Raw genomic sequence first — 15,015 nt, 5'->3', positions numbered from 1 at the left:
TCCCCCCCGAGAAAACCACTGCCAGAGAGGTGGATTTAGGGATAAATGACTGGTTTGGTGACACTGTGTCATTGGGGTCATTGGGCCTTGTACAATATATGAATAGATTGATTTTGGGGGGCAGATGGAAGGAGAAGCATGCAGGCTGCCTATGTATATCCCTCATCCCCTGGCTATCAGCCCTAGAGCACTCTGGGTGGAGGCGATCCATTTTGGGGCAATATAAGGCTACCTCAACCCAATCTGGTCAATTCCTGGGTTGACCTGAATTAGCCCGATTCAGTTTGGGTTCCAGGATCCAGGCAGATCCAGTGCACAGCCCTAATTCAAACCATTAACAGAATGTAGAGTTTTGACTTGAAATTGACTGAATAAAGCTATAAGATCCCATCTGAGATCTGAACTTATGCAGCCATTTGATCCACTCTTCTTGATTAGATTTTAAGGATTTTGCCGTTTGTTTGATGGAAAAGACAAAGGCATGTATCATGTCAACCCAAATGCTAATAGTATGGTATCCAGGAAGCTCCTTGCTTTAACCTTGTCTGGCTTTGTGATAAGATGATTTCATTATGAAAATGATGGTTTTTACAGGACTAGGCAGATGATATGGAATTTCTGCTTGATTAGTTCCACACCTCTCTTGTACTCTTCATTAAAACAAGAGCAGGATGATTACCCCTGTGTTCTGAAGTGTAAGATTATCAGATAACGTTAAAGCCTAAATGATCAGTGAATTACAGAAATGAACTGGCTCTAAGTCCTGGAAGACCTGTTCCCTGCCTTACAGACCTTTTCCCACCTGGCCTGGGAGGGTGGGGCCTGGGCTGACCCTATACGAAAGCTGCGGCTACTGAACAGAATTTTGGGCTGGGAAGAAAGGAGATGGGTGAATCAGTAGAGCATGTGACTCTTAATCTCAGGATTGTGGGTTCAAGCCCCACAATGGTCTCTTCCAATTCTATGATTCTATGATATTGTTTGGGGTTTTGTTGGGCTGTGGCTGTTGTTTTTTTGTATATTTATTTTAGATTTTGTTGTTATTATGTGGCAACCCAAAGTTTTGCTTTGGTTTTTTTATATATTTTATTAATTGTTTAAGAATACTTCTGTGATACTATGGCTATGCATTTTTTTCATGTTGTAAGCCACCTTGAATACAGTTTCAACTGTGAAAAGGTGGCATGCAAATAAAATTACGTATATAGATACATATGCATGTTTGCATGTAATCGAATCAGCTTCATCCCCCTCCTAAAAAACCTGAGGAATAGTATTCTTTTATTTTATTTTTGAAATTGCTAGCAAGCCTTTTCAGCCTCTGATTCACTTTGTCTTGTCTGTACTCATGGCAAATTAAAGCGCCATTGCTCATTTCATCCAATGTCTTGATGTCGCACATGACAATGTCCGTTTGATCAGCTTTTGCATCCTGGAATTTGGATTAATGCCACCCCCGTCCAGACACTTGGCAGATCTCTAGGCAATTGCCTGTGGTACTGCAATTTATAGGGACTGTGTGCAGGTGGCAACTATTTCAACCAATGACTCTGTATGCCTATACATGAAGCTGTCCCATACTTACAATGGTTCTTGTTCCCAGATGAGGTGTGATAGTGCCCCACCTGTCCATAAAATCTGGCTTGGTGGGGTGGGAGTTTGGGTGGCTCCCCTAGGCTGCCATCCTGTATCCACGCACCTAGGAATAAGCCCCATTGTGTGTCCTTGACTCTCCAAGCCACTCACCTACCATTGTGCTACAGGGCCTGTTTTGGGGTCTGAGGCATAGCTGCCAAGTTATCCCTTTTTTTAAGGGATTTTCCCTTATGCTGAATAGGCTTCCTCGCGAGAAAAAGGAAAACTTGGCAGCTATGGTCTGAGGTGGGCTGTCAGACTCTGTCCTTGGTCCTGCTCACATAAATGGTAAAGGTAAAGGCAAAGGACTCTTGACAGTTAAGTCCAGTCGCAGACGACTCTGGGGTTGCGGCGCACATCTTGCTTTACAGGCTGAGGGAGCCGGTGTTTGTCCGCCGACAGTTTTTCTGTGTCATGTGGCCAACATGACTAAGCCGCTTCTAGCACAACAAAACAATGAAACCGGAGCAGTGCATGTAAACACCGTTTACCTTCCCACCGGAGTGGTACCTATTTATCTACTTGCACTTTTTGGCATGCTTTCGAACTGCTAGGTTGGCAGGAGCTGGGACTGAGCAATGGGAGCTCACCCTGTTGCGGGCTTTCGAACCACCAACCTTCTGATCAGCAAGCCCAAGAGGCTCAGTGGTTTAGCTGTCTTCCTGCTCACACAAACACACACACAAATAGGGCTGTTTTAACCTGCCAAATGTATTTTATTCTTTGATTATTTTTATTATGTATTTTGTGCTTTGATTATTTTTATTATGCATTTTGTGTTTTGCATATTGTAACTTTGTGTTGTTAACTGCCCTGAGACCTACAGGTATAGGGTGGTATACAAATTTACTAAATCATCACAATCATAATCAAATGTGGGATATATATGTGTGGATTATTTGTGACAGAACACTGTCAGAGCATGGAGTAACTTCACCTCTTTTTTGTTGCCCATTTTGGCAGCCATTTTTTTGCTGATGCCCATAACACTTTTATCAATAAATGAGTTTCACCATCTCATTTTTCAAGAAAGAAAGAAAGAAAGAAAGAAAGAAAGAAAGAAAGAAAGAAAGAAAGAAAGAAAGAGATATGAGATAGGTCCAGCCCTTAGATAGGTACAAATATCTGAGCTTGGTTATCTTCAAGAGTATTTTAAGCACTGAGGGCTGGATTTTGGTGGCACATAAAAGCAACATATTTTATTTTATTTTTTACCTTGCTGATATTAAAAGAATGCAAATAATGCTAATGAATTCTTACCTCAAAGGCCATAGCCTTTGCAAAGACCGTTTAAATTGAACTCGAAAGGGGAGGGTAGAACTTATTGTCATTATAGACAATAGGAGGCCTTTCCTTAAAAATAATAAATCCCTGATATTATTTACCTGAGAGACAGTTACCCCTTGTCAAGTCGATAATTTCATTTCAGAAGCGAAATTAATCCATTTGTTTCCTCTTAAGGGTTTGAATCAAGCTGAACCTTTGAAATGCTAAGCAACTTTTGAAAAAGCAATTTGTAATGCAGGTACATTTTGATTATGCAGGAATAAATTTTTAAATAGCCCAGGTCTTCAAGATTATATTTTTTTTCACCCAAAGCAAAATCTACAAAAGGCTTTGCCCAACATTAAAATGAATAGCCTCTGCAGATGGATATACCCTGTTTTTCGGTGGCCCTGTGCTCTACTTTATGGAAGACAGAGTCCTCTCTTTGAAGGGTTGTCAGAGGGCAGTCCTCTGAAGGTATCTTCTGTTTTTCGCTTCTTGGTTTGGTTGTGATTTTGTTGTTAGGTTGCGCTTCTATATGGGTTGCTTTGTGCGCGATTCTGATAAAAGGCAAGGCAAGGTATGAATTTCAGAAATTCTCCAGTTAAACCAAAATTCAGAAAGTGTGTTGGAAAGGGACATCCTCCAACAGGTATTACTGCTGCCTGCAGAACTCTGAAAAGCTACAGAAAAAGAAAAGAAAATCAAATAAAAAAAATCCTCTACTGCTCTGCTTTAACAACAACAACAACAACAACAACAACAACAACAACAACAACAACAACAACAACAACAAATCATCCATATCTTGCAAAGCCCAGAGGTCTAGAGTAGAGAAACATAGAGATGTAGAAAAACTTAGAGGTTATATTAGCGGACAAGACGAGAGTAAAGAAAAACAGAGTGACAGAGTGATACAAAACTTTGTGGGAGTTTTGGGCTGACTCAAAGTTGATTCGGGGATGGGTGAAATCACCCTGACTCACCCCATCCACTTTGTTGTTCAACCCCAGAACAAAGCAGTTGCCCACCCTCACACCCCCGCTGATTGTGTGCTATTTCTATAATCCATCCGCAAAGCTTTCAGCTGTGAGACTGCGGTCTAGGAAACGCTTCCACTACCTGTAATGTCTCCTCCCCTCCAACTGGCCCTTGGTGAACCAGCCACTTTATGACCTATGACCACTGAGCCTGTTAATATAACGATAATGGCACACCAAGTTATGTTGTGATTAGCAGGACTATTATATTCGATAAAAATGCAATAAAAATATGCAATTAGCTGGGAAAAAGGGGGCTTTCTGCGTTTCATGTTTTCTGAGAAACAAATTTCCTCTGGTGAAATCGCTACAAATAAACTGACAAACGGTTGGGCAGCAAAGGGCCTTTGTCGTGCGCTGTCTTTGTTTAAGCCCCCTCATAATTCATCCAAAGAAATGCCCTTCTCGGTAATTAGTTACCTTTAATGTCTTCATTTTCATTTAAATGCTCAGTGATCAGGATAATTAGAATTAATTTGGCATTGTCATGTTATGTTAATGACGCTTCTGCCACTTATCTCCAGCATCCTGCAGGCACAATGTTATCTGAGCGTTATAGAACTCCCTCTCTGCTTTATCCGTCCATTTATACTCATTGGTTAAAAAGTAATAACAGTAAAGACTGGCAGGGTTCCAGTTTAAATATATGCAATTTTCCGATGAAGAACTAAAACGGCGCCTCATCTCATTGGGCTTATAAATTTCCTCGCAATGTGTATGAGAGACATGATTTCAATTCTCATGCATCTGTGTAGAATCTGTGTAGAATCCAAATCCAGCCCTTACAAAAATGCTGCATTGAATCTGCTAGTTGCAGGACCCAAAGCAGAATGAGCAGGTCATTTGGGGGTGGTCAAATGCCTCCGTCCCCTTTGCCTTGAAAAAGGCCTTGTTGCCATACCTGCTGCTGCCTCGATGCCTCCTTCCACTTCTCTCAAAAACCTGGAAGGCAATGGAGAAGATTGGACATTCCTTTAGAAGCACATATAGTCTTATGCTCATGTCAGACCTGGCCTGGGACAGTCATTCATGCCATACACTTGCAGCACTATACGATACCAATTTTAACAGCCATGGCTTACCTCAAGAGAATTCTGAGAACTGTGGTTTGCTACGACTGCTGAGAGTTGCTAGGAGTCCCCTACTGCCCTCCCAGTAATGGGGCTAACAATCAAACCCTCTTCACACAAATGTGCGGAATTTAATCTTCAGGGCTTTTCCCTGTCAAGTTCCACATTGTATCTGAGCGTTCCTTTGCATGGTGTAAAAATCACTTTGGGAACTATAGTGGAATATAGTGCAAGTTTAGTGCCAGGGGTGCCAGCTTGGCCCCACGACCGTGGGTGCTCAGGGCCGTGGGTGCCATGCAGCATGCATGGCCCTGGCACTGACATTTGCCTGGCCCCTTCATGTTGAATTTTGTGGGCCCCAGGGAGTTGGCACCTATATTTAGTGCCAAATAGTGCTAAATTTGTATTACGGTGGTACCTCGACTTATGAACGCCTCGACAACTGAATTTTTCGACTTACGAATGGGGCAAATGGCCACACGCTTATGAATTTCTCGACATCTGAAGGGAAACCGCGGCGATTTTAGATATGGTTTTTTGATTTACGAATTTTTAGATGAGGTTGCTTCAACTTACAAATTTCTCCGTTTCCGATGCATTCCTATGGGAAATCAGGTTTCCAATGGCGCTTATCGATTTATGAATTTTTCGACCTATGAAGGTGCCTTTGGAACGGATTAAATTTGTAAGTTGAGGCGCCACTGTATATTCATCTGTAGTTCCACTATAGTTTCAGAAGTGGCTTTTACATTGGGAGAAAGCCCACATGCAATGCAGAGCTGAAAGTTGTGAAATTGGAATGAACTGCCATGTGAATGAGGCCAAAGTGTGAAATTTGTGATCTTGGGACTCTGTAAAGTCATAGAATCATATAACTGTAGAGTTGGAAGGGACCACGAGGGTAATCTAGTCCAGCTGCCTGAAATGCAGGAATCTTTCACCCAACGTGGGGCTTGAACCCACGACCTTGAGATTAAAGCCCTATTGGTGAGCCTGTAGTTCAGTAGTAGAGAAACCGCTTTCTGTGCAGGCGGTCCCACTTTCAATGGTTGGCATCTCCAAGTGGGGCTGGGAATATCCCTTGGCTGAAACCCTGGGGAGGTGCTGGCAGTCAGTGTTGAAAATACAGTTGAAATACAGTCTGACTGCGTTTAACACTGCTTCCTATGTCCCCGTGTCTTTTTCAAAGGGAAAACGAGTTGCAGTTTATCAAGAAAGGGTAATGACTCCAAAATAGAAACATTATTCAGTGTTAATGGAAACCTTTCAGCTTTCTCCTGGAGAACAATTTGAATTCTTTAATAATTATATATTAACTTCAAGTGGGCTTTGTGCCTGCTATTTTTCCCAATCTCTCTCTCTCTCTCTCTCTTTTTTTAGTTGCAAGATGGAAGTCATCTTTCACCGCAATAGAAACAAAGTCAATCAAATCAACTGCAGCCTACTTAAAGTTGTTTGGGAGGTCTTGCCTTAACCAGGAAAGCAAACATTGGATATTTTTAAAAGCAAGTCTGCTGGGACAAGGCAGCTTTAGTCAATAATGTCAAGAAGGATGTTTCCTTCCATGGAAGACATTTCTTTTCATTTGCCTAAAATTACAGAAATAATGTTAAAGTTATTCATTTAGGATTTTCAACATGTTTAGTGGCTGAATTAATAGACATCATAGTTTATAATAATAACAGCAATGCATGATGCCTGGGAAGATAAAATCACATTTTCTTATCTTTTTTTTTTTTAGTGCAGTACAGCATATCAGAAGTAACCAAAATTACGTTTACTATATTTCAAAAAGTGAATATTCGGAAGCCCTTTTAGCTGTTTCTTAGGAAATTCACCCAAAAATCAAAATGTTAAAGACATTATTGGTAGGGTCACCATACGCCCGTGTTTTCCTGGACATTGTTAGCGATTTTTGGAAATTCCACCTGGATGCTATATCTGACGGGAAATTCCGGACATATGGCAGCCCTACCAATCATGTCTTTAGCATAGAAATTGTGCTAAATATTCACTAGTTTCAACATTAGGCAGGAACTAGGAATTCCATCCCCTTTCAGTTGTGTCAATATTAATATTTTCAGGTTGCCATTGCAACTGATGCTTCAACACTAGGGGCAGGGAAATGTTTCCAGCCAGTGAAGTGGCTTCTCACCTTCCCCACCTCCCATTGACCATTTTGACCATGTGGGCAAAGGGGAAGGCACCATGTGACTGTTCACATGCAGTACCATTTCTGATAGCCCTCATGCCTCCAATCTGGGGTGCATCCAATTAACATGACTTGGGTCACCCTAGGAACCACGAACCCGGCTCTGAATCCAGTCCTGAATCAGGGTTTTTAACATTCTATGTCTTTTAAATGTGTGTGGGGAGGTTGTTGTTTTCTTTCCTGTTTTTATTATGTATTTTGTGCTACCCCCCTGTATTTTTATGCGGTGAACCACCCTGAGATCTTCATATGGAGCATTTAGGATAAGAGTTTCCTTCTCCTTCACAGGTTGACAAGCTCCATCTGCCCTTCGCTTCCCTCTACAGCACATGCAGAAACCACCTTCTTGACCATTGGACCTATTATTGTTCTCATCTGCTCAATCTGCCAGAGCTTGTCTTTGCATGCAGGGGAAGTCCCTAACTCACTGAAGGCTTGAGATCCACCAGCTACCCTCATTTGAGGCAGTCAAAGCTAGTCTATGGGTATGGCCAGTGTGGTGTAGTGGTTAAGAGTGGTAGACTCGTAATCTGGGGAACCGGGTTCACACCTCCGCACCTCCGCATGCAGCTGCTGGGTGACCTTGGGCTAGTCACACTTCTCTGAAGTCTCTCAGCCTCACTCACCTCACAGAGTGTTTGTTGTGGGGGAGGAAGGGAAAGGAGAATGTTAGCCGCTTTGAGACTCCTTCAGGTAGTGATAAAGTGGGATATCAAATCCAAACTCTTCTTCTTCTATGGCCGCTGTCACATACTGATAGCTTCTAGTAGCCACAGGGGAGAGCTGAGTGAAGGATGGGGACCAGAGGTGGATAAACTACCCCAGAGAGCATATGACGTGTCCCCCACCAGAGATATTACCCCTCCCCCTAACACCCCACACAGCTCTGTGAAATCATCTCACTTTCTGTGCTTAAGCTGCAGCCATTTTGGGGAAAAGAAAAGAAAAACCACCTCTTTCTTATGTTCAAAAAGGTCCTGCACAAAATTTCTCTTGCTGTAGTGGATTATATTCCTTATCATTCAGCACTGTTCTGCTGAGAGTTGGTCCTGCCATTAGGGCAGAGAGTTTTGGAGATGCCATTAAATAGTGGCAAGCGGCCATTTATTGAGTTTATCACTTTTTTAAAAAAATTGTGGTGGCGTGAGTGGTGAAATGTCTTTTAGAATTCCTGATGTAGGGACCGAAATAGTTTGGGCAGTCTCCAGCTTTGTTTTTGCTAATGATGCCTTAATCAGGAATTGCTGATAAGAAAGCTTAGGCTTTTCATCAGAAATTGGTACAGAGAAAATGTAAATTAAAACAGCCACCTCATTGAAAGCAAAAAAATTACTCTGCATTGGAACTCCAACCTTCATCTTGGATGAGATAGGAGGAAATCTACCATTTATTTATTTATTTGTGCTTTCCCACCACCTCAACATTATCTCATGCAAAACCCAGCCAGATGGGTGGGGTATAAATTATAAATTATTATTATTTGTGGCCTGCCACCTCCCACCTGCTTAACTTATTTAATAATCTTTGGTGAATACCTTTTGAAATTCAAAATAAACCATGCTAAATCTCTGCCAGCTTCTCAACAATGGGTTCAAAGAGGCCTGTTGTGTGACAGGTCATGTTAAAAGTTGGCTATTACCATGGTGGAGATTTGGGTCCCTAGAGTCCTCGCACTGCCGCAACATTCTCTAAGTCAGGCATCCCCAAACTTCGGCCCTCCAGATGTTTTGGACTACAATTCCCATCTTCCCCGACCACTGGTCCTGTTAGCTAGGGATCATGGGAGTTGTAGGCCAATACATCTGGAGGGCCACAGTTTGGGGATGCCTGCTCTAAGTGGTCTTGGGCCACTGTATCCACCTTGCAGAATTGTTGCTAGGATAATATTTGGGAAACATTGCAAATTGATCTATACAAGGCTAGCTCTTTATTTATGTGGTGTTTTCCCTCTATGAAAGCCCTCCGGTTGATTAGCAAAATACCTTAAAACAGTAGTCATTGCTAATTTATATTTATAGACAATATGTTCTGTTATAAAAAATAAAATAACCCATTGAATGTAAATTAGGAGTGGGAGAGAAATTAAATTCAGTTTGCATTTGAAACTGAATCTATCAAATTTATCTATCTGAGAACCAAAACAGAGCCATTCTTCAAAATTCGCCCTTATCTGAATTTTGTGATGCAGTTGGCCAACCAACGTTTGGAAATGCAAAGTGAATGTATTAGTGAAAATAATGTATTAAGATGCATTATATTAGGCTAAATGACATAAAAAGGGGAACATTAATCAAAAGTGCATACAAAAATGTGTTTGTTAGGATAAATTAACAATAAAACATCGAAGAACAACAATATGTGCCCCCCCGCTAGACCAATTGCAGTCATTAACAGTCGTTAACAGTCATCAGCAGGTTTACCACTCCTATCAGCCCATCACCCATTCCCATCACCCCCACCCTCTGAATATACATAAGGGTCTGGTGGCTTCTGTTTCAGTGTATCTGACGAAGTGTGCATGCACACGAAAGCTCATACCAAAATAAAAACTTAGTTGGTCTTTAAGGTGCTACTGAAGGAATTTTTTTATTTTGTTTCGACCAACACGGCTACCTACCTGTAACTAACAATATGTGTATTAGACTCAATGTTCATTACTATATAATAATAACCTCCATGTAATAATAATAAAAAGTCATGAAAATTAACATTATTGCATGATGAAGTGGTCTGTCCTTGGACATGACTGCTGCTTTTCACAGGAAAGTTCTGTGATTATGGTAGATGGAAAATCTTCTACAGAAAATGTTGAAATTGCTACAGAGTGGCTGCTTGGCCTGTATATAAATGTGTTTCCAGAAACTCTTAGGGGAGTGTCACGTAGAGACATAACTGATTGTGTGAACTAGCCCACAGGAAGCAGATACGAGAATGCGCATTAGGGGGTGGAGTTTATTTTAATCAATCAATAAATTCTTTCATCATTTTTGCAACCATCTTATGATAAATAGGACTCCTCTAACAGTAGCTATTGTGTGTGCAAGGGTTACAGCTCCTCCCCCCCACAAGCTGCTGGCAGAAAGCCAGAGAGAAATAATAAACTACATTGTTCTGTCCAGTGCTAAAAAAAAATTAAATGAATTTACTGAAGTATTAAATCAAATTAATGAGGCTGCTATAAATCTGATTCTTTTATGGTCCAATTCCCCTCCCTTCCCCATGTTTTGAAGCTTAACAATACAGATGTTGTATTTTTATCCCTTCCAAATTCTGCTCAATGATCTCAGCTTTAGAAAGGATAGTGAGAAGAGAGGAGGCTTTGATCAATGTAGCATTCAAAGTTAAGAACCTCTTTGTGAGAGTCAATTCGACAGATGCGTTTTTAGCTGGTTCACAATGCTATTCTCTCTCCTTCTTTTTGATCACGCAAACCCACAAGGATTTGTATTATTCTTCCCAGCTAGACTGCTGAGCATCCTCTCTTACAGAAACAAACAAACAAACAAACAAACAAACAAATGTAGAAGGAGGAGCTATTCTGCTGTTAACTTACCTGCGTGAGATGGAACATATTGTGTTTGCAAACATTCTGAGCAGAAGTAATTTCTCTTTATGGAAATGGGACGTATTCACGTATCCTGTACATACCTACATCATTTTATATACATGTTGTCTCTCCATAGCTGGAACCATGCTCAAAGCAGCATACAACACATAAGAAATTGCACGAATAACAAAAGTGGTCAAATAATAAATCAAATATCAAAAGGTACAGAACCAAATCAAACAATTTCCACACAAGTCATGATAAGATCAAGAATAAAGATATAAAAATATAATTTCAATAGCACCTAACCCCCCCGACAACCCCCCCCAAACAATATCCCAGTCTGTTCAGCAGCCTCAGTTTTTGTAGCTGGAGTCAGGCAGGGCCCATCCCTCCCACACCAGGTGGGAAACTGCTTGCAAGGCAGGGAACAGGTCTTCCTGGACTCACAGGCAAGATGACAGACAAGGAGTGTATTTAAGACTATGTGACATATATAAAGCATGTGACACAGTGTGTTGTGTTCACGTAGTCAGTCTGACAGCAGACTATGAAACCCAAGAATTGGGATATCTGCTGGAACAAGAAAGGGCCCGTATTGAAGGCAGAGATGTCATAGAAGAACATTTCTGGTGTGCAGCTCCCTGCACAAAAACTCAATATATATAGAAAACAGATCCACCCAAGGACCTTTGTGCCTCTTTAGCAGAATCAGAAGGGGCAGGGGATGTAGAGATGCAGCTTCCAAATAGCTCAGAGCACGCTTGACAGGACCTTAAGGCTGGGTGGGATGAAGTTGTTTCTGATAGGCTCCCCATTCCAACTATTGTTTATTATAACAATCAATCAATTATTATTATTATTATTATTATTATTACTTATTACTTATTACTTATTATATTTATTTGGCACTTTTTACACCAACTTTCAGGATTTAGAAGCAATAAACATTAAAACCAAATAAAAAGATGAGCATAAAACAAGACCACTGACATACAAGGGTATGCAGCTGCCGAGACCACATAACACCAGTCTTGAGAAACCTACATTGGTTTGATAGTAGATCTGCCCCTGTGTTTTGCATTGATGCTGCAACTACTAAGGAGACAAGGGAACAGTATGGAATTGTTGAGAAGCTCCCACACCAGTCTTTGAATGGCAACGCAGCTGCGCGAATTGCTCGAATGAGCATTGATTGAGCTGCTCAACACATGAAGGCCACACAACGACATAAACCATAGTTAGCTAATAAACCAGAATGTCAAACCACAGTTTGAAGCCTGGTTTGACGTCTTGCTTTGTCAAATAATATGGCTTCTGCAAACCACAGTTTCCTGTTGTCATAAAACTGTGGCTTGTTCCATACTGTGAACAGAAGCTTTAAATCTTCTGCCCACATGTGCTAAGAAGGAAGGAAAAGGTCTGGGAGCACACAAGCACAAGTCTCATATTCACAAATGGCATATTATTATAATAAGAAACTATGGCATATTCTTATAATAAGAAACTATCAACTAAGTTTTATATGATTAAATTGGGTCCATTCCTTTCAGTGTCTCTGATGCGACTAAAACTTAGTTGAATATCACCCATGGTTTGCAGTGATATTGAACTGCTGGCAGATTCTACAGCCAATAACTAATCATTTATTTTATTAAGGAATAAATCCTAATATTTATTAACCATGACCAGGATCCAAACACCCAAGAAATACATGAGTTCAAGGGGGATTTATATTTGTCTTCAATTAAAATGGCGTTTAAAACAAAAACAAAAACTGAGGGAAGTCATGGAAGCCAGCTCTTCAAATGAGAGAATAAAAAAAACCCAACTAGCTAGCAGAATTTTCATATGTGAATCTCAGCCCTTTTTTCTATATAGACGTTGATCAATAATAACATTCTGTATAGCTGAAGTGGTATAAATAGTTGTGGTGCACCTTGGCTTTTTCAGGGATGGAGTATTTGTGACACTCTGATCCAGTTAATTAATACAATCTTTTGCCATATCCGAATTCAATGAAGAGACAGTCTCACCTTGTGTAGGTCTGTGAACATGTGTTTAAGTGTGTGTGCTGCCTCCCATCCAGTGCTTTTTAATCCCAGGTTTTGAAAAGAAACAAGAGTGCCAAGTGAGCATGCTTTAATTGATTTTTTTAATACCTTAACTATCTGTTCTAAAAAAAATTCTTTTAGCTATTTTCCCAGCCCAAGCAAAGCCCCCCTCAGAGATATTAAGCTCATGTTTCAGCCCTCAGATGTTTTTGCTCCGGGGCTGTAAAAACTATTTTTAATCTCTCTCCTTTTTGAAAAACTTCCCATAACTGAAAAGCTTAGGGGAAGTTGCTCAAACATAAAATGCATAAATAAATAGAAAGACCCACTATGAAAGGCTTACACACACACACACACACACACACACACACACACACACACACACACAATCCATAATGAAATTTCCAGTACTATGTGCTGCGCCTTGCTATCTCAAACGTTGCACTTGCGTTGAAAGTTTGTGCTTCTAGAATGCAATCCTAGGCATGTAAGGAAGTCCCACCATTTTCCTCACAGGTAAAGTGTCTATCCCCTTCATGGATCACTGCCTTGTCATGGCGAAGGGGCTTGAATAACTCCAAGAAGCTATGAGCTATGCCATGCAGGGCCACCCAAGACGGACAGGTCATAGCCAAGAGTTTAGACTAAATGTGATCCACCTGGAGAAGGAACAGGCAACCCACTCCAGTATTTTTGCCATGAAAACTCCATGGACATAAAAAAGCAGAAGCTTTGAGAAGAAAGGGAGTTTCCAAGGCATGCTCTGGTTCATGGGGTCACGGAGAGTTGAACACAACTAAGATGACTAAACAACAATAAAAGGTGTCTATAGGGAGCAATCCTATACACAAGAAGCTGGCATAAAGCAAACTGGTATAACTTAAGCTGACATAAAGTTAGACCAGATCCATACATCTTTCAGTCAACTACTGCCATATGTCTCCTGCTGAAAAATGCAGGATCAGCAACTTCCGGGGCCGCTCTGACCATGTGTGGGCACCAGAAATAGGGCAGAGTTGCACCGGAAGTCGTTTCTACGCATGCCCAGCAGCCATCTTGGTGATGGCTGCCACCATGCGGCCACCACCAAGACAGTTGCTGGGCATGCGTAGAAGTGACTTCCGGTGCCGCACTGCCCTATTTCCTGCCCTATACCCAGTGCCCACACATGGGCAGAGCAGCACCAAAATGGAGGCTCCCTGGCAGGTAGGAAATCCGGGGGATTTCCGGGATTTTTCTCCATTCAGGAGAACAGTGGGAAACGTATTAAAATTCGGGGGTTTCCCGTGAAAAACGGGATACTTAGCAACTAAGACTACTCCTGACTGAACATTCCTAAACCTGGCGTATAGAAAACAACCCTTCAACATTGTTGAGTTACACCCCTTTTTGGTATCTTAATTTAGGTCAGGTTTCCAGGGCATGAGACAAAGATGCATGGGCTTAGGATCCAGCTATAAGGCCAGAGAGAGAGAGAGAGAGGCCTAGTGTGTCTCATGAAGTTGTGCTGAACTTGAACCCCTCCTCCTATCCTTCCAAATTTCAGCTTTTCCGAATGTTGCGATGCAGTTCGTCACACAGCTTCTCTGTGCCTTTGGTGTGGCAGGCCCTGCCCTGTGGAATGGCCCTACTAGCAGACGTTTGGCAGGAACCATTTCACTCCCTTCAAAAACTGAGAAAGGGAGTGAAATTGAAATTCAGATTCAGCCATCCCTGTTTGAGGCTTACAGCAGGCTCTCCAGGTCCAACACTCAATTCACTGCAAAATAACCTAGCCCTTTCCTCTAGCTCTCTTTGTAAAAGTATTAATATTACCAAACAACAACAACAACAAAAAAACACCTGGCTAAGGTGTGTGTGTGTGTATATTCAAAGGAGAAAAATCCAGAGATAAGGATTCCATAACTACCATGTGTAAATGGCAAGTATTTGAAGGATATAATCATTTCTAGTTGTTCAGCTGCAGAAAGTCTAGCATATGTGTCCTGCATGGTGACTAGGATACAGCACAGGGACCAGGAAGGGGTAGCAAATTTATGGCAAAGGAAGGCTTGGCCATTGGTTAAAACAGGGTCAATGAGTAAAGGGGGGGCTTTAAAAATGACTTTGAAAAAACAACATACTTCATAGGCGATCTATTTGTGTATTTTAGCTCTAGCTACACCTTTAGAAAGGGACCCAGGTGGCGCTG

The sequence above is a fragment of the Zootoca vivipara genome, chromosome 4 (assembly GCF_965207765.1).
Source record: "Zootoca vivipara chromosome 4, rZooViv2.hap1.1, whole genome shotgun sequence".
NCBI classification, from domain to species: domain Eukaryota; kingdom Metazoa; phylum Chordata; class Lepidosauria; order Squamata; family Lacertidae; genus Zootoca; species Zootoca vivipara.
The sequence above is the reverse complement of the archived record's forward strand: the minus strand, read 5'-3'. Positions refer to the sequence as shown.